The following is a 22,501-nucleotide window of genomic DNA, read 5'->3' on the forward strand; positions in this document are numbered from 1 at the left end:
CACAGCTTTGACTACATATACCTTTGTTGGCAAAGTGATGCCTCTGCTTTTTAGCACATTGTCTAGGTTTGTCATAGCTTTTCTTCCAAGGAGCAAGTGTCTTTTAATTTTTTGCCTGTGGTCACTGTCTGTGGTGATTTTGGAGACCAAGAAAATAAAATCTGTCACTGTTTCCACTTTTTCCCCATCTATTTGCCACAAAATGATGGGACTGGAGGCCATGGTCTTCCTTTCTTGAATGCTAGAACTTGTCAGTTCATCACTTCCTTCTCTTGGATACACATTCTTTATTTGCTCCCTCTATCGCTTGTACTTCACCAGCCTGCTCTGGAGTTTTAGACCCTTAAAGTTATGGGCCTTATGAAGAGTCTTTTGAAGTCCATCTAAGAACTGGTTATCTGGGAGATGTTGCCCCAGAGTGGTCTCTTTTGGAGTTGGCATGTATGAATGCAGAGGTTGTTCCCCAAACTATTTCAAGATGTAGAGAAGTCTCTGGGGTATGAAGTGTGAAGGGCAGGGAATGAGCTTCAGGCAAAATACTGCCACATTGCACACACAGAAGGATGGTTAAAATGTGCAGTGAACAGGACTCTGCAAAAGTGACTGGAGTAGGCTGCAGACAAAGCACATTAAAATGAAATCAAAATATGTCTGATATACCTTCTAAAAAGCAGAACAACACTCACTTTGACTTTCTAAAAATCTATTTCACCATAGCCATTCTTCTCCCAGGCCCCCAGGTGGTGCAGTGGTAAAAAATGTGACTGTCAGTGCAGGAGATGTGAGTTCAATCCCTGGATCAGGAAGATCCCTTGGAGAAGGAAATGCAAACCCACTCAATATTCTTGCCTGGGAAATCATATGGACAGAGGAGCCTGGTGGGCTACTCTTTTTGACTCTTGCAAAATGAGTCAGACATGATTTAGTGACTAAACATATTCTCATCTTGGAAATGGCAACTCAAGTATTCTAGCCAATTTGGCAAGTATTCTAGCCCATGTTCTCGGACCATCTGAAAGCCATATATCCACCAGGGACTTCTCTTGGCTTTACCTTCAAAGTGTGCTTACAGATTTACCACTTTTTACTGCCTTCTGTAGGCTGAGCCATCATCATCTTCTGATAGATAACTCCATCATCACTTTAATAATGTACCCTCCAAAATGATCCTTTTTTAATATTTTTTATTTGACAGATTTCAAATTTAAAGAAAATTTGCAAGAAAGGTAAAGTATATATATATATATATATATATATTCTTCACCAAGAGACCCATTTGAATTTTGCCAATTTATCTAGTGATGCATTTTATAACAAAGAATTTAGCCCAAGGTCACATGTTGCACTCAGTTGTGTTTTCATTCTGTTTATTCTGGAACATATTTTCAGTCTTTTCATGACTTTGAGAAAACATTAAAAAAAAAACACAAATAGTCTAAAAAGTGACAAGTGTATAATTTTCAGAGTCATTTTTTGAAAAGATAAAAGAGGCAGATTGGATCACTCTGGCTAAAACTTTATACTGATTTCTTGTCTCACTTAGTAAAAGCCAGCATTTTTGCAGTGTCCTAAAGGAATCACATGTTTTAGCCCTCCCCTTCCTTGTCTACTATTGAACCTTATCTTCCAGAGTTTCCTAATTCCTCCCTCTTCTTTCCCTGACACCCTGGTCTCTCATTTTTGCATAAAAATAGCCAAGTTCTTTCAGTTCAGTTCAGTTCAGTTCACTTCAGTTCAGTTCAGTTCAGTCGCTCAGTCCTGTCCGACTCTTTGGGACCCCAAGAATCGCAGCACGCCAGGCCTCCCTGTCCATCACCATCTCCCGGAATTCACTCAGACTCACATTCATCGAGTCACTGATGCCATCCAGACATCTCATCCTCTGTCGTCCCCTTCTCCTTCTGCCCCCAATCCCTCTGAGAATCAGAGTCTTTTCCAACGAGTCAACTCTTCGCATGAGGTGTCCAAAGTACTGGAGCTTCAGCTTTAGCATCATTCCTTCCAAAGTAATCCCAGGGCTGATCTCCTCCAGAATGGACTGGTTGGATCTCCTTGCAGTCCAAAGGACTCTCAAGAGTCTTCTCCAAAACCACAGTTCAAAAGCATCAATTCTTTGGCGCTCAGCCTTCTTCACAGTCCAACTCTCACATCCATACATGACCACAGGAAAAACCATAGCCTTGACTAGACGGAGCTTAGTCAGCAAAGTAATGTCTCTGCTTTTGAATATACTATCTAGGTTGGTCATAACTTTTCTTCCAAGGAGTAAGTGTCTTTTAATTTCATGGCTGCAGTCACCATCTGCAGTGATTTTGGAGCCCCCCAAAATAAAATCTGACACTGCTGCCACTGTTTCCCCATCTATATCCCATGAAGTGATGGGACAGGATGCCATGATCTTCATTTTCTGAATGTTGAGCTTTAAGCCAACTTTTTCACTCTCCTCTTTCACTTTCATCAAGAGGCTTTTTAGCTCCTCTTCTTTTCTCCCATAAGGGTGGCATCATCTGCATAGCTGAGGTTATTGATTTTTCTCCCGGCAATCTTGATTCCAGCTTGTGTTTCTTCCAGTCCAGCATCTCTCATGATGTACTCTGCACATAATTTAAATAAGCAGGATGACAATATACAGCCTTGACATACTCCTTTTCCTATTTGGAACCAGTCTCTTGTTCCATGTCCAGTTCTAACTGGTGCTTCCTGACCTGCATACAGGTTTCTCAAGAGGCAGGTCAGGTGGTCTGGTATTCCCATCTCTTTCAGAATTTTCCACAGTTTCTTGTGATCCACACAGTCAAAGGCTTTGGAATAGTCAATAAAGCAGAAATAGATGTTTTTCTGGAACTCTCTTGCTTTTTCCATGATCCAGCGGATGTTGGCAATTTGATCTGTGGTTCCTCTGCCTTTTCTAAAACCAGCTTGAACATCAGGGAGTTCACGGTTCATGTATTGCTGAAGCCTGGCTTGGAGAATTTTGAGCATTACTTTACTAGCATGTGAGATGAGCGCAATTGTGCAGTAGTTTGAGCATTCTTTGGCATTGCCTTTCTTTGGAATTGGAATGAAAACTGACCTTCTCCAGTCCTGTGGCCACTGCTGAGTTTTCCAAACTTGCCGGCATATTGAGTGCAGCACTTTCACAGCATCATCTTTCAGGATTTGAAACAGCTCAACTGGAATTCCATCACCTCCACTAGCTTTGTTCATAGTGATGCTTTCTTTGGCCCACTTGACTTCACATTCCAAGATGTCTGGCTCTAGATTATTGATCACATCATCATGATTATCTGGGTCGTGAAGATCTTTTTTGTACAGTTCTTCCATGTATTCTTGCCACCTCTTCTTAATATCTTCTGCTTCTGTTAGGTCCATACCATTTCTGTCCTTTATTGACACCATCTTTGCAAGTTCTTTAGGGCTTCTGAAATGGCTGTTCTGTAGTATTTTTAGATTTCCTCATTTAGATTTTTGCTCAAATTTTCTGTTTTAATAAGCCCTATCGCAGCTAGTCTAAATTGCAATAAAGTTTCTCACATCCATCTTTGACCTGCTCTTATTTTTAAGAGCATCTACCCACTTCTGAGCTATTCTATATGACAATAGTTTACTATGTTCACTCTTTACTATAGGACTATTTTACATGCAGTGATTAACACAAACTCCATTAAGGACAGGATTCTATTATTTTTCACTGATGTATTTCAAGTTATTTAATATTTTCAGTAAAGTGTAATACCTGAAACCATGACTGAGACACAATCAGTTCAGTTCAGTTCAGTTGATCAGTCGTATCCAACCCTTTGTGACCCCGCGAACTGCACTACATCAGGCCTCCCTGTCCATCACCAACTCCCGGGGTCCACCCAAACCCATGTCCATCGAGTTGATGATGCCGTTCAATCATCTCATCCTCTGCTAATCCTTTCCCTCCTGCTCTCAATTTTTCCCAGCATCAGGGTCTTTTCAAATGAGTAAGCTCTTCCCATCAGGTGGCCAAAGTGTTGGAGTTAGGCTTCAACATCACTCCTTCCAATGAACATCCAGGACTGATCTCCTTTAGGAGGGCCTGGTTGCAGTCCAAGAGACTCTCAGGAGTCTTCTTCAACACCACAGTTCAAAAGCATCAATTCTCCGGTGCTCAGTTTTCTTTATAGTCCAACACTGACATCCACACGTAACCACTGGAAAAACCATAGCCTTAACTAGACAGACCTTTATTAGCAAAGTAATGGCATTGCTTTTTAATATGCTGCCTAGGTTGGTCATAACTTTCCTTCCAAGGAGTAAGTGTCTTTTAATTTCATGGCTGCAGTCACCATCTGCAGTGATTTTAGAGCCCCCCCCCCCCCCAAATAAAGTCAGCCACTGTTTCCATTGTTTCCCAATTTTTTTGCCATGGAGTGATGGGACCAGATGCCATAATCTTAGTTTCTGAATGTTGAGCTTTAAGCCAACTTTTTCACTCTCCTCTTTCACTTTCATCAAGAGGCTCTTTAGTTCTTCACTTTCTGCCATAAGGGTGGTGTCATCTGCATAGCTGAGGTTATTGATTTTTCTCCTGGCAATCTTGATTCCAGCTTGTGCTTCTTACAGCCCAACATTCCTCATGATGTACTCTGCATATAATATAAATAAGCAGGGTGACAATATACAGCCTTGATGTACTCCTTTTCCTATTTGAAACCAGTCTCTTGTTCCATGTCCAGATCTAACTGATGCTTCCTGACCTGCATACAGGTTTCTCAAGAGGCAGGTCAGGTAGTCTGGTATTCCCATCTCTTTCAGAATTTTCCACAGTTTCTTGTGATCCACACAGTCAAAGGCTTTGGCATAGTCAATAAAGCAGAATTAGATGTTTTTTCTGGAACTCTTCCTTTTTCCATGATCCAGCGGATGTTGGCAATTTGATCTATGGTTCTTCTGTCTTTTCTAAAACCAGCTTGAACATCAGGGAGTTCACGGTTCATGTATTGCTGAAGCCAGGCTTGGAGAATTTGAGCATTACTTTACTAGAGTGTGAGATGAGTGCTATTGTGTGGTAGTTTGAGCATTCTTTGGCATTGCCTTTCTTTGGGATTGGAATGAAAACTGACCTTCTCCAATCCTGTGGCCACTGCTGAGTTTTCCAAATTTGCTGGCAAATTTAGTGCAGCACTTTCACAGCACCATCTTTCAGGATTTGAAACAGCTCCACTGGAATTCCATCACCTCCACTAGCTTTGTTCGTAGTGATACTTTCTAATGCCCACTTGACTTCACATTCCAGGATGTCTGGTTTTAGGTGAGTGATCACACCATCGTGATTATCTGGGTCGTGAAGATCTTTTTGTATACTTCTTCTGTGTATTCTTGCCACCTCGTCTTAATATCTTCTGCTTCTTTTAGGCCCCTACCATTTCTGTCCTTTATTGAGCCCATCTTTGCATGAAATGTTTCCTTGGTGTCTCTAATTTTCTTGAAGAGATCTCTAGTCTTTCCCATTCTATTGTTTTCCTCTCTTTCTTTGCATTGTTCACTGAGGAAGGCTTTCTTATCTCTCCTTGCTATTCTTTGGAACTATGCATTCAAACGGGTATATCTTTCCTTTTCTCCTTTGCTTTTCATTTCCCTTCCTTTCACAGCTATTTGTAAGGCCTTCCCAGACAGCTATTTTGCTTTTTCGCATTTCTTTTTCTTGGGGATGATCTTGATCCCTGTCTTCTGTACAATGTCACAAACCTCCATCCATATTTCATCAGGCACTCTTTCTATCAGACCTAATCCTTTAAATGTATTTCTCACTAGATTCTCAATAAATATCAATTGAATGAATAAACAAATAGGAAAATGTGCAGCATTCAGTAAATACTATTAGTACAGTTGGTTGCTAATATAAGGGATAAAAGAAGAGAGTAATCTGATCTCATAGTTTTCCAAATGTTAATTTCTCTTGGATTAAATACTGAAATATGTAGAGCAAAACTTTAAGAGTGTTGGGGGAGTGTGTAATTTCCTTGGTTCTGTCTCATCACAACAAAAGTTGAAGCGAAGGACCACCAGCTCTTAGATGGATCTGTGTTACAGCTCTGTGTCACAGCTCAGTTTTATTTAGAAAATAAGGGAGAATGCATCTTTGTGGTTCAAAGGCATGGTGACCCAAAAGACACAACGGAGAGAGCGAGAGATCCCAGGCCCCTTGGCTCCTCTTTTAATATGCTTTTTCTTCTCCCACTGGACCTGCCTTATGTAAATTGGGCTAGTCAAGAGTGCTGTTTGTTCTACCTGAGGTCCTCACTCTGACCCTCGGACCTTCCTTTGTTCTATTTTCATGGCGTTTCCCTTCCTTGTCTTTGATCCAACACCATTCTGGACTCCTTTTTCCTATTTTAACCACCTAACAAGAGTTTTGAAAGAGGATATAGGAAATTATCTTCACTACTCTAAGTTGATAGGATTTCCAAAGCAAGACACAATTGCCCTAACGCAATGAACTATATAAAATAGACTTCGTACTTACTTTTTTAGAAAAATAAATAACATTAAAACTGATGAATAAATCTAAATAATTAAACTTTGAAAACAGTCAAATTCAGTTTAGTCACTTAATCAGTTCAGCACACCAGACCTCACCAACTCTTGGAGTTTAATTAAATTCATGTCTATTGAGTTGGTGATGTCATCCAGCCATCTCATCCTCTGTTGTCCACTTCTCCTCCCACCTTCGATCTTTCCCAACATCAGTGTCTTTTCAGATGAGTTAATTATTCGCATCAGCTGGCGAAAGTATTGGAGTTTCAGCTTCAACATCAGTCCTTTCAATGATTATTCAGGACTGATTTCCTTTAGGATCAACTGGTTGAATCTCCTTGCAGTCCCAGGTACTCTCAAGAGTCTTCTCCAACACCACAGTTCAAAAGCATCAGTTCTTCAGTGCTCACTTTTTTTTATAGTCCAACTGTCACATCCATACATGACTACTGGAAAAGCCATAGCTTTGACTAGATGGACCTCTGTTGGCAAAGTAATGTCTCTGCTTTGTAATATGCTGTCTAGGCTGGTCATAACTTTTCTTCCAAGGAGTAAGCATCTTTTAATTTCATTACAATCCACATAAATAAAATCAATTGATCTTTGCCAGGGGAATAGAGGTAACACAATGGAGTGAATACAGTCTCTTTCACAAACTGTTCTAAAAAATCTGGACATCTATATACAGAAAAATAAATCTAGATGCAGAACTTATATTATTCACAAATATTAACTCAAAATGGATCATATACCTAAATACAAAACTGTAAAAGAACTCCAAGAAGACAACAGCAGGAAAACCTATCTGACCTTGGGTATCTATGAAATAAATAAGTGATAAACTGGACTTCACTAAACTAAAAATCACACCTTATGCAAGACAGTATGAAGACAATTAGAAGACAAGCCCCTCACCGGGAAAACATTTGAAAAAGACCCATCTGTTAAATGACTGATACCCAAAATGTATGAGGAATAGTTAAAAACTTCAATGATTTAAAATGAAAAAAAAAAAAAAAAAAGCCATGCTAAAAAGTGGACAAAAGTCCTGAACAGAAATCTCACCAAAGAAGGCATATAGATGGCAAATAAGCAGATGAAAAAATGTTCAACATCATATGTCATCAGGGAAATACAAATTAAAACAGTCATGAAATACTGTCACACATCTATCTAAGTGATCAAAATACAGATTACTAGCAATACTAAAGGCTGGCAAGGATGTAAAGAAACAAGAACTGTTGCAACATTGCTGATGGAAATGCAGAATTACATAACAACTCTGAAGGACAGTTTAGCAATTAATTACAAAACTAATCACACTTTTATTCATAAAATCCGGGAATAGTGCTTACCCAAAGGAGTTGAAAACTTTATGTCCACACAAAAACCTGCAAACAGATGTTCATAGTAACCTTATTCATGATTGCCAATAGTCAAAAGCAACCAAATTGTCCTTCAGCAAGGAAATGACAAACTGTGGTACATCTAGATTATGGAATAGCATTCAGTGATAAAAAAGAAATGAGCTATTTAGGTATGGAGAAACTGAAAATGCATATTAGAAGGAAAATTCAATATTTAAAAGCTACTTATCCTATGGTTCCAATGACATGAGATTCTGGAAAAGGTAAAGCTATGTAATAAAAAGATCAGAGATCACCTGGGTTTAGGTGTATCGGAGAGATAAATAGCCAGAACACAGAGGATTTTTAGGAGACTGAAATACTCTGCATGCGAGTATGATGATGAATTTATGTCTGTATAATTTTGTTCAAATACGTGAAATATATAGGACCTAAAGAGAACGGGTGGAGAAGGAAATGGCATCCAACTCCGGTATTCTTGCCTGGAGAAACCTGTGGATGAAGGAGCTTGGTGGGCTGCTGTCCATGGGGTTGCACAGAGTTGGACACGACTGAAGTGACTTAGCATCAGCAGCAGCAGAGAGAACCGGATGGTAAACTACTGACTTTGGGTGATTATGATGTGTTAATGTAGGCAAATCCTTGGTTAAGAAAAAATGTACAATTCTGGTGAAAGATGTTGATAATGGGAGAAGCTATTAATATGTAGGAACAAAGGTATATGTGAAACCTTTGTTTTTCCTTCAATTTTGTTGTAAATTAAAGCTTCTATAAAAATAAAGTCTTTTAAAAATAAAACTAGAGTTTAATATAAAATTAAATGGGAATTGATACAATCAAATAAAATATTAAAATGAATTTATACTAATTAATGTTGATCCATTTAAGATTTGTCTGAAAGAACTGAAATATAAAAAATAAACTACATTAAGTGAATAAAAGGTAGAAATTCTAAAAGAAATAAATATAACCATAAATAAATTGGAAAAGAAATATAAATCCACAAAAAGCCTTGACTATTGAGTTTTTATGAGTTTTTAATCAAAATAAATACTCTTCCCTTAGTATCTTCAAAGGATTGGTTCCAGAGAAGCCTGCTGCATACCAGCATTTGCAGGTGCTCAAGTCTCTCATATAAAATAAAGTAGTATAAGACAGCCAATTGATCCTCTGTATCCTTGGATTTCCCAATCTCAGATTAAACCACCTGTGGATGGAAATTTCAATCCATGTTTAACTGAATCCATGGATGCTTAACTAGTGAATATGGAGGGCAAGTGCATATTTATTTTTTAAATATATTTGTATAAATGGACCCACACAGTTCAAACCTTTGTTGTTCAGGGGACGTTTGGAGTTTCAGCTTCAGCATCAGTCCTTACAATGAATATTTAGGACTGATTTCCTTTAGGGTTGACTGGTTTGATCTCTTTGCAGTCCAAGGCTTCCTAATATTTTTTGAGGCTTGCAAACCTTGCATCACCACCTTAAAAATATGTGGAAAAAATCATGCTATTTCATTGTTAATAATGATTCAACAATTCTACATTAATAGTTAGAAAATAAAACCCACTGATGTATTAAAATAGTACTCACTGACCAATCAATATTCATTCTGAAACACTGGAATGATTCATCGTCATGACATCTATTAATATCATTCATCCTCTCTTTAGACCAAAAAATAAATAGTAGATGTATGATTGTCCTAAGAGATACTGAAAAAGCATAATAGTATTTAATATCTAAACCTATTTTTAAATGCACTCTTAGAAAACTGGCATAATGTTCTATAACTTAAAATAATTATATATGAAAATAGTAATAGCAATAATAATAATTAAGGTTGAATAATAGTATAAAAGTGCTAGCAGACAGAATTATACAAGTAAATTTAAACTAAGAAAAACAGCAGAAGCTATTAGAAGGAAATATTATTTAAAAGAATTATAATCCTTGTTTGAAATAAACAAATTTAAATGGATAACTTATACATAATTACGACCTCAGCAAGGAGGTCAGTCTCAAAACAAAAGTACTCAAATCATTGCATTTATGACATATATTTAATAACTAATGAGACAAAAACAATGTTGGTAGTAAACTTTTAAAATAGCAACTAAACTACAATTTTAAAACATCATTAATAATTCAAGTTTTAGATTTATATTTGTATGGCTTTTTTTTTTTTTCCTGAGTGCATGCTCCAGAACATGCAGGGCAAAGCCCTTTTCTGGGGCTGCAGAAAGCAGGGGTAGAATTCCAGAAAAGTAGGAAGCCACAAAAAAGAACACTTGAAATCTATATGTGAACTAACGTCAAATCTGTATCTGATCCATGAACTGTACAAGTGTGGGAAAGAAAACAGAGAGTCAGATGGAAAACTAAAAAACATGCACAGAGATTTCAACTATCATCCAACAAGGAGATATTAATAGAATTTTTAGTTGTAATCCCACCAAGTTAGAGGAATAATCCACCAAGCTTCCTACTAAAAATCAAAAAAGGCCATAGTTAATGATTACAGAATATACACTATACCTAAGGATTTTCCCCAACACAAAGGACAAACTTTAACATAATCTCACTAATGAAACCAAGCATCCAGAAGCTCAAGGTTGTCAGCAAGGAATTTATCTACCTATTTAAACAGAAAGTAATATTATTCAGAGAACAAAAGGCAGAAGCCCTATAATATAAAGAGGTATAATGCACATCATACAACTGACAGAGTACACGGAAGAAACATGAAAATACAATTCATAGCTAAGAAAAAGAAAAAAAAAAAATCAGCCAATAAAGATAGATCTACAGTTCACACAGATGTTGGAATTATCTGACAAGCACTTTGAAGAACCGATTATAAATATGCTGAATAATATAAAAAAGATGTCACAATGAAGGAACAGATGGTAAATAACAGCACAGTAATGCAAACGATAAAAAAAAAAAAAGAACAATTTTGAATTCTAAAATAAAAAAAGTAGAATATCTGAAATAAAGGTTCAATGTATTGGTGTAATAACAAATAGATGGTAGAAAAAAGAATCAGTTCAGTTCAGTCACTCAGTCGTGTTCGACTCTACGACCCCATGAATCGCAGCATGCCAGGCCTCCCTGTCCATCACCATCTCCCGGAGTTCACTCAGATTCATGTCCATTGAGTCGGTGATGCCATCCAGCCATCTCTTCCTCGGTCATTCCCTTCTCCTTCTGCCCCCAATCCCTCCCAGCATCACAGTCTTTTCCAATGAGCCAGCTCTTTGCATGAGGTGGCCAAAGTACTGGAGCTTCAGCTTTAGCATCATTCCTTCCAAAGAAATCCCAGAGTTGATTTCCTTCAGAATGGACTGGTTGGATCTCCTTGCAGTCCAAGGGACTCTCAAGACTCTTCTCCAACACCACAGTTCAAAAGCATCAATTATTTGGCGCTCAACCTTCTTCACAGTCCAAATCTCACATCCATACATGACCACAGGAAAAACCATAGCTTGACTAGACGGACCTTAGTTGGCAAAGTAATGTCTCTGTTTTTGCATATACTATCTAGGTTGGTCATAACTTTTCTTCCAAGGAGTAAGCGTCTTGTAATAAAAAAGCTAAAAATGGAAAAATATACATTATGTGCCCTCTTCCACAGAGAGAAAAAAAAGACGAAAATATAAGTTAACAAAACCACAGTTACATGTAGGACGATACGAAGTTGTCTAATTCAAATATAAACAAAATTTCCAAAGGGTAAAATAAGATAGAAGAGGACAGAAAATATACTTGAAAAAAAAAAGCCGAAATATTGTCAAATTTCACACATGCTTCCAAGAATTTCAGCAAACTCTGAGCAGGATAAATATAATGAAGACCATTATGAAACACATTGCAGTCAAAGTGCTGGAAAGAGAGAGGAAATATTTTCAAAAGTGGATTACAAACAAGAAAATGATTGTAATAAATAATTCCAGGAACTAGGAGGCCATAAAACAATAGGGAAATATTTTAAAAGTTCTAAATAAAAAATAATTTTGTATTCAGGGAAAATTTTCTTCAAAATGGAATCTAAATAATTTTTCAGATAAAAGAGATGCAGAAAGATATTTTCAGGATAAAATGATACTAAACGGGAAGTTGGACCAACCAGAACAGATAAAAATATAAAAAGTGGATTTATTTTTATTATGATTTAAAGAAACTAAAGGTCTAAAAGTTTCACCAGTGAATTAAATCAAATATTTAAGGGAAATACAAATCTTTCTGAGAACAGAGGCAGAGAAAACACCCACCTATATTTTGTGTAATCAGCATAATTCGATACAAAAATCTAATCAAAATGTTATGAGGAAACCAACTATAAACCAATATTTTTCATGAACATAGACACAATCACCCTTAATTAAAATGTTATCCAAACTGAACCCAGCATTACATATAAAACTTTTTGGCCAACTGAAGTTTATACAGGGAGTTTGGTTTAATATTTGAAAATCAATTACCTTATCCAGCATAAAAACAAAATACCTTTTAAAAGAAAATATTTAAATGTTAGTTATTTGAATTGCCTGCTGCTAAGTTGCTTCAGTCCTGTCCAACTCTGTGCGACCCCATAGACGTCAGCCCACCAGGCTCCCCCACCCCTGGGATTCTCCAGGCAAGAACACTGGAGTGGGTTGCCATTTCCTTCTCCAGTGCATGAAAGTGAAAAGTGAAGGTGAAGTCGCTCAGTTGTGTCTGACTGTTAGCAACCCCATGGACTGCAACCCACCAGGCTCCTCCGTCCATGGGATTTTCCAGGCAAGAGTGCTGGAGTGGGGTGCCATTTGGATTGCCTAATCTCTGTTATCTCTCTTCAGGTTTCTGAATTACTTCTGCCAATTCACCATCTCCTCTTGAACACTTCTAGTAAAATTTCCTTTCAGTTGTATTATTCAAATCCAGATTTTCGTTTTTTAAAGTAATTTTATCTATATGGATATTCTCTACCTGATGAGATATTGAAGTAAATTTTCATTATTAAGCATGATTCCCATTATTTATTTGAATATGGTGTCTATCATGAAGTCTTCATGAAAGAAAGTGAAATCACTCAGTAGTGTCCCATTCTTTGCAACCCCATGGACTATAGCCTACCAGGCTCGTCCATCCATGGGATTTTTAAGGCGAGAATACTGGAACGGGTTGCCATTTCCTACTCCAGGGAATCTTCCCGACCCAGGGATTGAACCCGGGTCTCCCACATTGTAGGCAGACATTATTTACCGTCTGAGCCACCAGGGAAGTCCCAAGGTTTCTTCAGTTCTCAACTGTTCATGGCAGATTTTGTTGCTTACATTATGTTTTTCTTTTTCCTGCTGTATGTAAGTCAGACTTTCTTGTTTCTTTGCCAACTTTATAATTTTTTTTGAAACCTGATGATTATAGATAATATATTGCAGATATTCTGGTTTATTGTCTTCCCACATCTGCTTTCCTGTTTTTATTCACTTTTTAAATTTGTTCAATGACTGGCTGAACTATTTTAATGATGTCTATTTTCTTCTGCCATGTGACTCCTCTGATATTATTCTTCAAACTACACAGACTGGATATTTGCAAATTCACCTTGACAAGACAAAGATTTTAATAAGGCTCCTTCTTTCATTTTCTGACCACATTCAGCTATTATGTTTCACTAATTGCCAGCTGATTGCTCTATTATTTTCAACAATACCCTGGGGCCTCACTTATTCCATAGGCTGTTGGCATTCTTTGCAGTGGTTGTTTCTGAAATAGGTCTTTGTGATTTGTTCTTATCTCTAGAGGACCCTTCTTAGCTCTCTTTCTTTGTTCTCTCTGATAACATAGCTTGCTTATGATTTAGCTTGCTTACTATCAAAATTCTCATTGTTTTTTAAGAGTTCCCTTAGGACTGAAATTCTCCTTTCTCTGTTTTAAATAAGTTCAGCTCTTGAGGGGAGACCATCTCTAACTCTGGTCAAAATATCTGATCCAGAGCTCTGGTGCCTAAACCAGGGACGTGGTGTAATTCTTTTGGACTGGCACCCTTACTTTATTTTATTTTATTTTTAATATGTAATTTATCTGTTTGATTGCACTGGGTCTTTGCTGCAGTATGCTGGATTTTTTATCTTCATTGCAGCATGCAGGATCCTTAATTATGGTAAGCGAATTCTTAGTTGCAGCATGAGGGATCAAGTTCCCTGTTCAGGCATGCTAAGTTGCTTCAGTCCTGTCTGACTCTTTGTGACCCCATGGACTGTATGTAACCCATCAAGCTCATCTGCCCATGGGCTTCTCCAGGCAAGAATACTGAAATGGGTTGCCGTGCCCTCCTCCAGGGGATCTTTCTGACAGAGGTATTAAACTGGTACCTCTTAAGTCTCATTGATTGTCAGGCAGGTTTTTTTTACAGAATAACTTAACAAAAAAAGATCCTAATTAACTAGGTAACCACGAAGGTGTGGTCATTCACTCAGAGCCAGACATTCTGGAGTGTGAAGTCAAGTGGCCCTTAGGAAGCACTGCTGTCAGTAAAGCTAGTGGATGTGATGGAATTCCAGTAGGCCTATTCAAAACCCTAAAAGATGATGCTATCAAAGTGTTGCTCTCAATATGTCAGTGAAAGGTTGTTGTTGAATTACGACGCCGGGATTCTTGGCCCCCGGAGGAGAAGAATTCAATCCGGGGCCAGAGACGAGGCTTGATCGCTCAGAGCTTTTGTGTAATAAAGTTTTATTAAAGTATAAAGGAGATAGAGAAAGCTTCTGACATACTCATCAGAAGGGGGCAGAAAGAGTACCCCCCTGCTAGTCTTTAGCTGGATGTTATATAGTTACCAGCAGTCTGTTAATGAAAGAAAGGAATGTCTCAAAACTTAGAATGGCACCAGGCCCCTCACCCATGAGATGTATTTTGGGATAATCTTGGCTCCATATGGTTCATTTTGGGCCATAAAAGGATTAACTTGAATCTTGAAGAAGGGCAGAGCACCATGCAAATAGTGTTATTTACATAGATTAGAGGAACAGTATCAGTGTATAACATCAGGGTTTGGGGTAAATGCATAGTACATTAGCATAGCCTAAGATAAACATTTCCATAAGAAAACGGCATTTGTTAACTTCAGGTGAAACCAGGCGTCATGGCAACACAGAATTTTATGAGAAACCTCCTTTTAAATTTGTGTAGAGAAGGAAAAATATTGCTACTTTGTTTCCTCCTGCCGCTTAAGAGAGAAAAAAATGTCTGACACTTGCAGGTTATTTCCTCCGTTTGGAGACCTCTGGCCTTCCTGCCTGTTACCCTCTCATCAGCAAATCTGGAAGATCCAGCTGTGGCCACAGGGCTGGAAAAGGTCAGTCCTCATCCTAATTCCCAAGAAGGGCAGTACTAAAGAATGTTCTAACTATCAGACAATTGCATTCAGCTCCCATGCTAGTAAGGCCATGCTTAAAACCTTTCATGGTAGGGCTTCAACATTATGCAGACCAAGAATTTCCAGATATCCAAGCTGGGTTTAGAAAAGGCAGAGAAACCAGAGATCAAATTTTCAACATTCACTGGATCATAGAGAAAGCAAGGGAATTCCAGAAAAATATCTACCTCTGTTTCATTGACTATGCTACAGCCTTTGACGGTGTGGATGACAACAAATTGTGGAAAGCTTCTAAAGAGATTGAAATACCAGACCATCTTATCTGTCTCCTGAGAAATCTGTATAAGGATCAAAAAGCAACATTTAGAACCCTGTTGGAGCAACTGATTGGTTCAGAATTGAGAAAGGGGTACAGCAGGACTATCTGTTCTCACCCTGTTAATTTAATCTTATATGCTGAGCACATCATGAGAAATGCTGGGCTGGATGAGTTATAGGTTGGAATCAAAATTGATTGTGGGGAGAAACATAAACAACCTCAGATATTCATATGATACCACTCAAATGACAGACAAAGAGGAACTAAATAACATTTTGATGATGGTGAATGAGGAGAATGAAAAACCCTGTTTAAAACTAAATATTAAAAAAAAAAAAAAAACTAAGATCATAGCATCTGGCCCCATTTAGTCCAGTTCAGTCGCTCAGCCATGTCCGACTCTTTGCAACCCCATGAACTACAGCACGCCAGGCCTCCCTGTCCATCACCATCTCCCGGAATTCACTCAGACTGATGACCATCGAGTCCGTGATGCCATCCAGACATCTCTTCCTCGGTCGTTCCCTTCTCCTCCTGCCCCCAATCCCTCCCAGCATCAGAGTCTTTTCCAATGAGTCAACTCTTCGCATGAGGTGGCCAAAGAACTGGAGCTTCAGCTTTAGCATCATTCCTTCCAAAGAAATCCAAGGGATGATCTCCTTCAGAATGGACTGGTTGGATCTCCTTGCAGTCCAAAGGACTCTCAAGAGTCTTCTCTAACACCACAGTTCAAACACATCAATTCTTTGGCGCTCAGCCTTCTTCACAGTCCAACTCTCACATCCATACATGACCACAGGAAAAACCGTAGCTTGACTAGACGGACCTTAGTTGGCAAAGTAATGTCTCTGCTTTTGAATATACTATCTAGGTTGGTCATAACTTTTCTTCCAAGGAGTAAGCGTCTTTTAATTTCATGGCTGCAGTCACCATCTGCAGTGATTTTGGAGCCCAAAAAAATAAAGTCTGACACTGTTTCTATTTTTTTCCCATCTATTTCCCATGAAGTGATGGGACCAGATGCCATGATCTTCATTTTCTGAATGTTGACTTCATGGCAAATTGATGGAGAAAGGTGGAAGTAGTGACAAATTTCCTCTTCTTGTGCTCTAAAATCACTGTGGATGGTGACTGAAGCCATGAAATCATAAGATGATTGCTTCTTGGCAAGAGAGCTATGAAAAACCTAGACAGTGTGTTGAAAAGCAGAGACATCAGTCTGCCAACAAAGATCTGTATACTCATGGCTATGGTTTTCCCAGTGGTCCTGTAAGGTTGTGAGAGCTAGATCTAAATAAGGCAAGGCACCAAAGAATTGATGCCTTCGAATTGTGGTGCTAGAGAGGACTCCTGAGAGTCCCTTGGACTGCAAAGAGATCAAGTCAGTCAATATTAAAGGAAGTCAACCCTGAACATTCATTGGAAGGACTGATGCTGATGATGAAGTTTCAGTATTTTGGTCACCTGATGTGAACAACTGACTCATTGGAAAAGTCCCTGATGCTGGGAAATATTGAGAAGGAGAAGGAGGAAAAGAAGCAGAACCAGGGGGAGAAGAAGCAGAAGTAGAAGGAGAAGAGGGCATCAGAGGATGAGATGGTTGTATGGCATCACCAATGAAATGGGCATGAACTTGGGCAAATTCTTGGAGATGGTAAGGGACAGGGAGGCCTGGTGTACTGCAGTCCATGGGGTTGCAAAGAGTCGGAAATAATTGGGTGACTGAACAATACCTGAGAATCCCTGGTGTTTGCTAACCAGAGATCAAACCTGGCCCCTGCATTGAGAGCACAGAATCTTAGCCACTGGTCCACAAGGGAAGCCCCATGACACCCCTACTTCAGATGAAGTTTAAAGCAGATGTCATAGCTTCTGCTATGACTTTTTGAGTTTCCTTCCCCTGCATAAGAGAGTACTCTATGAAAGCACTTAGTACTCCATGAGTTCACTAAGTGCCTCTTGATGATCTAAGGTGAGGATGATTAGGGTTCTTGTATTATCATTCTGACACATCTTTCATGATATGAAAGGCTGTGTGAAAGAGAATCCCCAACTTCCCAGCAACACCAGCCTTGAATTAAGCCTTTGCAACTCAGATTTAGAAAAATAGGAATTTGGGGAGATTGCCCCTCCTGGGAGGATACTATAGCTCTTGACTGGATCTGGGGCTGGGCAAGGGCAATGCTCTTGGCTGCATCCACCTGAAAAGAGCTTCTGTTGTGCTGATCTGGGAGGAGGAAAGGAGGTCACACTTTGAATGCCACAGACTTGTTATTTTATTGTGTTTTAGTAGATTATCTTTAATAAATATTTCTTTACTTTCTGTATGCTCTTAGGACAATTTCCAGAGACTTTTTTTGGAGAGGGACATGCCACGTAGCTTGTGGGATCTTAGTTCCCTGATCAGGGATTAAACCCAGGCCTCTGGCAATGGTAGTATGAGGATCTACTGTACCATCAGGAAATTCCCTTTAGAGACTAAGTGATTGGTTTTTAAATAATTTTTACCAGTTATGCCCATTTCTTCAGAGCCTTGGAACTCTGGAACTTTCTGCTGCTGCTGCTGCTCTGCTACGTTGCTTTAATCATGTCCGACTCTGTGTGACCCCATAGACAGCAGCCCACCAGGCTCCCCTGTCCCCAGGATTCTCCAGGGAAGAACACTGGAGTGGATTGCCATTTCCTTCTCCTATGCGTGAAAGTGAAAAGTGAAATTGAATTTGCTCAGTCGTGTCCGACTCAGCGATACCATGGACTACAGCCTACCAGGCTCCTCTACCCATGGGATTTTCCAGGCAAGAGTACTGGAGTAGGGTGCCATTGCCTTCTCTGTGGAACTTTCTAAAGTGAAGAAAATGGTGTATATCTGAATTGAGATGCTAATTATAAAGTTGTAAACATCTACCACAACAATAAGTTGAAAATATGATTTCTGCTTTACTCTATACAAAATTTTACTACAACAAAAGATAAACTTTTAAATTTTAAATGAAAAACTTTAAATAAAAAATAAATTTTACTACAATAAACAATATTCAGAGTCCATATGAAGACTAATAACATTTCTACTGCAAAACATCTTTTATAAGTGTCATGAATACACACATACACAAATACACTCTGATTTTAATACATTTATCAGGCTCCAAACAGGAAAAAAGACATTACACATGAAATGGAAAAAACAAACAGGAAACAACAAAACTAGATTGGAGGGAGATAACACCTGGATGGAAGCTAGAACCAAAGTGGATATCTAACAATGAAATTAACACCAAAGAGGAGATCTTTATATATATATATATATATATATATATATATATAGTAAATATGCAATGTATATACTATATATATAGAGTAAATATACAATATATATTTATAAATACACAATTTGCATATATATATAGTAAATATACACATGATCTGATATATTATCTGTGACTAAAATAAGCACGTGGATATATGGGCTGGTTTCTTGCACTTACACAGATCCAGAGGTCTGGATTGGCTCCTGGTCCTGACCTTCTTTTCTCTGTGAGAGGAACTATTTCTCAATGGGGAGTTCCCTCTTGTCACTGAGCAATGTCAGCCTGATGGATGGGATGATGAAAGCAATATGCAGCTGTCTTCCTTCTTTTTGTTCAGTTAATCTCAGATTGTTGTACTACATTGCTGAAGTTTCTTAAGTGGGCTTTCCTAGAGCTATTTTTGTTTGTGGATGCCTGTCTAATGTGGATTTTTGTGAGGGGATGAAGGTTGGGATCTCCTATCCACCATCTCAATGCTGTCACCTCTGTTTGATAGATAAATGAAATAATTATTGTCAATATGTAACAAAACTTCTGACAAATGGAATGTTCTCAGAAAGATTAGCCACTATTGATATTCCTATTTTAATGCTTTATCATTCTATTCAGCAAAACCTCCAAGGATTATCTTAATGGATCTCCCCAACTCCTTTCAGAACTTATGACCTTTCTACCTCTGTGTAAGTTGCTACTTTTCTTCTCTCAAACCTGGACGGTCTATACAATGTTATAGAAAGGTAAGCTAAAGTATGCCATTTTTCAACCTTAGAAAACTAAGAACCAAAGAATTCTGTCTACATTAAGTTCAAAGTACTAACATATATATGGGCTAATATAAGCAGGGATTACTTTTTGAGGACAAGAACCATGGTAACAGCTAAATTAGTATACAATATGTATAATATATGGAGAAAGAAATGGCAACCTACTCTGGTACGTTTGCCTTTTCCATGGACAGGAGCCTAGCAGGCTACACTTCCATGGGATCACAAAGATTCAGACACAACTGAGCAACTACTACTACTACTATTATTATTATGTAAAATATAATATTACATCAAAAAATATTATCACATTTGTTCCCACTATAATAATGAAGGTAATGAAGGTAAGGTTTCTATTATCTATGAAAGAAAAAAAAAGTTGATAATATTTCCTAAAGGTAGAAAAACATGGATGCATATATTTTTCATTTTTATAATTGAAATCTATTATTTTTAAAGTGATAGTTGAATGGAAAACATTGTTATAACCTGGAAAATTTATTTATGAGAAAGTTTCTCTCTCACTAATGCAAAATAAAGAACTGTTAGTATATTAAGCATTAGTCTTCAAAATATGAATTGAGAAAACTTTTCAGAAAAGCATCTCTCTTTCTTGAACAAATCATATCTCGACCTTGCTTTCTCTGAGTAAGAATCTTTGGGTCTTTTCAGCATATCTTGCTTCTGAATTTTCAAATTATTGAAGCAGCCCAAATTTCCTAGTAATAAACTCTCAGCCAAAATCCTCCTGCCAATTTGGCTCCCATGAAAGGAAAGTATCAGCATCAGTTCAGTTGCTCAGTCGTGTCCGATTCTTTGTGACCCCATGAACTGCAGCTCGCCAAGCCTCCCTGTCCATCACCAACTCCTGGAGTTTACCCAAACTCATCCATTAAGTCGATGATGCCATCTAACCATCACATCCTCTGTTGTCCCCTTCTCCTCCTGCCCTCAATCCTTCCCAACATCAGGGTCTTTTCAGATGAGTCAGCTCTTTGCATCAGGTGGCCAAAATATTGGAGTTTCAGCTTCAACATCAGTCCTTCCAATGAACACCCAGGACTGATTTTACTTAGATGGACTAAAGGAAAGGAAAGCATAGTGCTTTTATTTCATCATGACTTTTGCTGTTTGCATTTACCATGCTTGCCCATTTAACTTTGTATTTCCTCATCTTCTTTTATTTTCTTCTTTTTTTCCACTATTGTCTATACGTTTGATTATTAATGTCATATACATGTTGCATATTCTTCTACTGGCAAACTGATTTAAATAGGTACAATGAAAATGTGCTCTCCAGAGCTCCCGTTTGGGGATATTCTCCTCGCATTCTTTAATCAGTTTTTCTTTGTTGGCCTATCTTTCACTCACCTGTCCTTTGGACCTATTCCATCTGGAATCTGTCAGCCACCCAAAGTCTGCATATTTTAATAGTGTTCAATGAATCCCTCATCCATTATTCATGAACTTTCTTTTCATCTGAATTTGTTTATTATGTTTATGGTGTGCTAACACAGCTTTGTAGAATTCGTGTTTGATCTCCTCCCTTAGTACTTGTCTATCAAATGTGTTGTCTGTCACTGCTCATTGTATTCATGCTAAGCAACACCCATTTAGAACATAAAAGTGATCAGGAAGCTTATTCAGTTCAAGTTTATTTTAAGTAAACTGAGGTCACTTTTATTAATAGTTAAAGAGAAAAGTTGATCATCCAGCAGGTGTTTCATCATTAGCAACAGTATCTCTACAATTGCCTGACTTTTCTTTAATCCTCTTTGGAGAATGGACATATTATATGTATAAAGTCTTCAAGTTATTAAGAGAGGAGGTCTTCCTCAATCTAAATCAAACTGTATCTAATCTGAACTCGCAGATTTACACAGTCCTATGCATTTGTCCAGTGCATAAGAATCATTGAAAACAAATATAAATGCCCTTTAAAAACTTGGTGCTTCTGTGTCTTGCCTATTGGAAATAGTGTTGCATATTCAGACTTGTGCTCATTCTCAATCACTCAGTCATATACACACTACTATATATAAAATAAATAACCAATGAAGACTAGTATATAGAACAGGGAAATTTGCTTAACATTTTTAATAATGCATAAAGAAAAGAACCTGAAAAAGAATATATATATGGCTTCCCAGGTGGAATAGTGGTATAGAATCTACCTGCCGATGCAGGAGATGCAAGAGACTTGGATTCGATCCCTGGGTCAGGAAGATCCCATGGAATAGGAAATAGCAACTCGTTCTAGTATTTTTGCCTGGAAAAAAAGAGTTGGACACAACTAAATGCACACGCACACATATAATTGAATCACTTTGCTGTACACCTGAAACTAACATAACATTGTAAGTCAATTATACTTCAATTAAGAAAAAAAATGTAAGCATGTTGCATACAAGCATTGGATTACTGGATGTGGAGGAAACACTATTTCGAAGGAACTTTCTTGGTCTCCACTAATAGCCTTTATTTTGTACTAATTTAGTCAGTTAAAGAAAAAAGGAGTGGGATCCTGATGTATCAACTGGTCTAGAAGTTCTTAGTGGAGAAATGGGGGAAAAAGAAGTACGGTTATGTTCATTTGTCTACTGCTCAATAATCATCCAATTCCCTGAGTATTTTACATTTTACAGTATACGTCACACCAGGACTCTGACTTAAAAATAGAGAGTATCAGTGTCCATGTACTGTTTTTCATCTGGGTGGGAGGCAGTGTGTCTAGCACTTTTGATAGATTATCACCTCAGTATTTTATTTCAAAATAATATTTCTAAGGTGATACTTAGTGGTCTGAAACTTTCACTTAGAACTTTGAACTTTCCTAACTTATTCTATCAATCCTCTCATACTGAGTTCTA

This window comes from Capricornis sumatraensis, chromosome 3 (assembly GCF_032405125.1).
Source record: "Capricornis sumatraensis isolate serow.1 chromosome 3, serow.2, whole genome shotgun sequence".
NCBI lineage: Eukaryota > Metazoa > Chordata > Mammalia > Artiodactyla > Bovidae > Capricornis > Capricornis sumatraensis.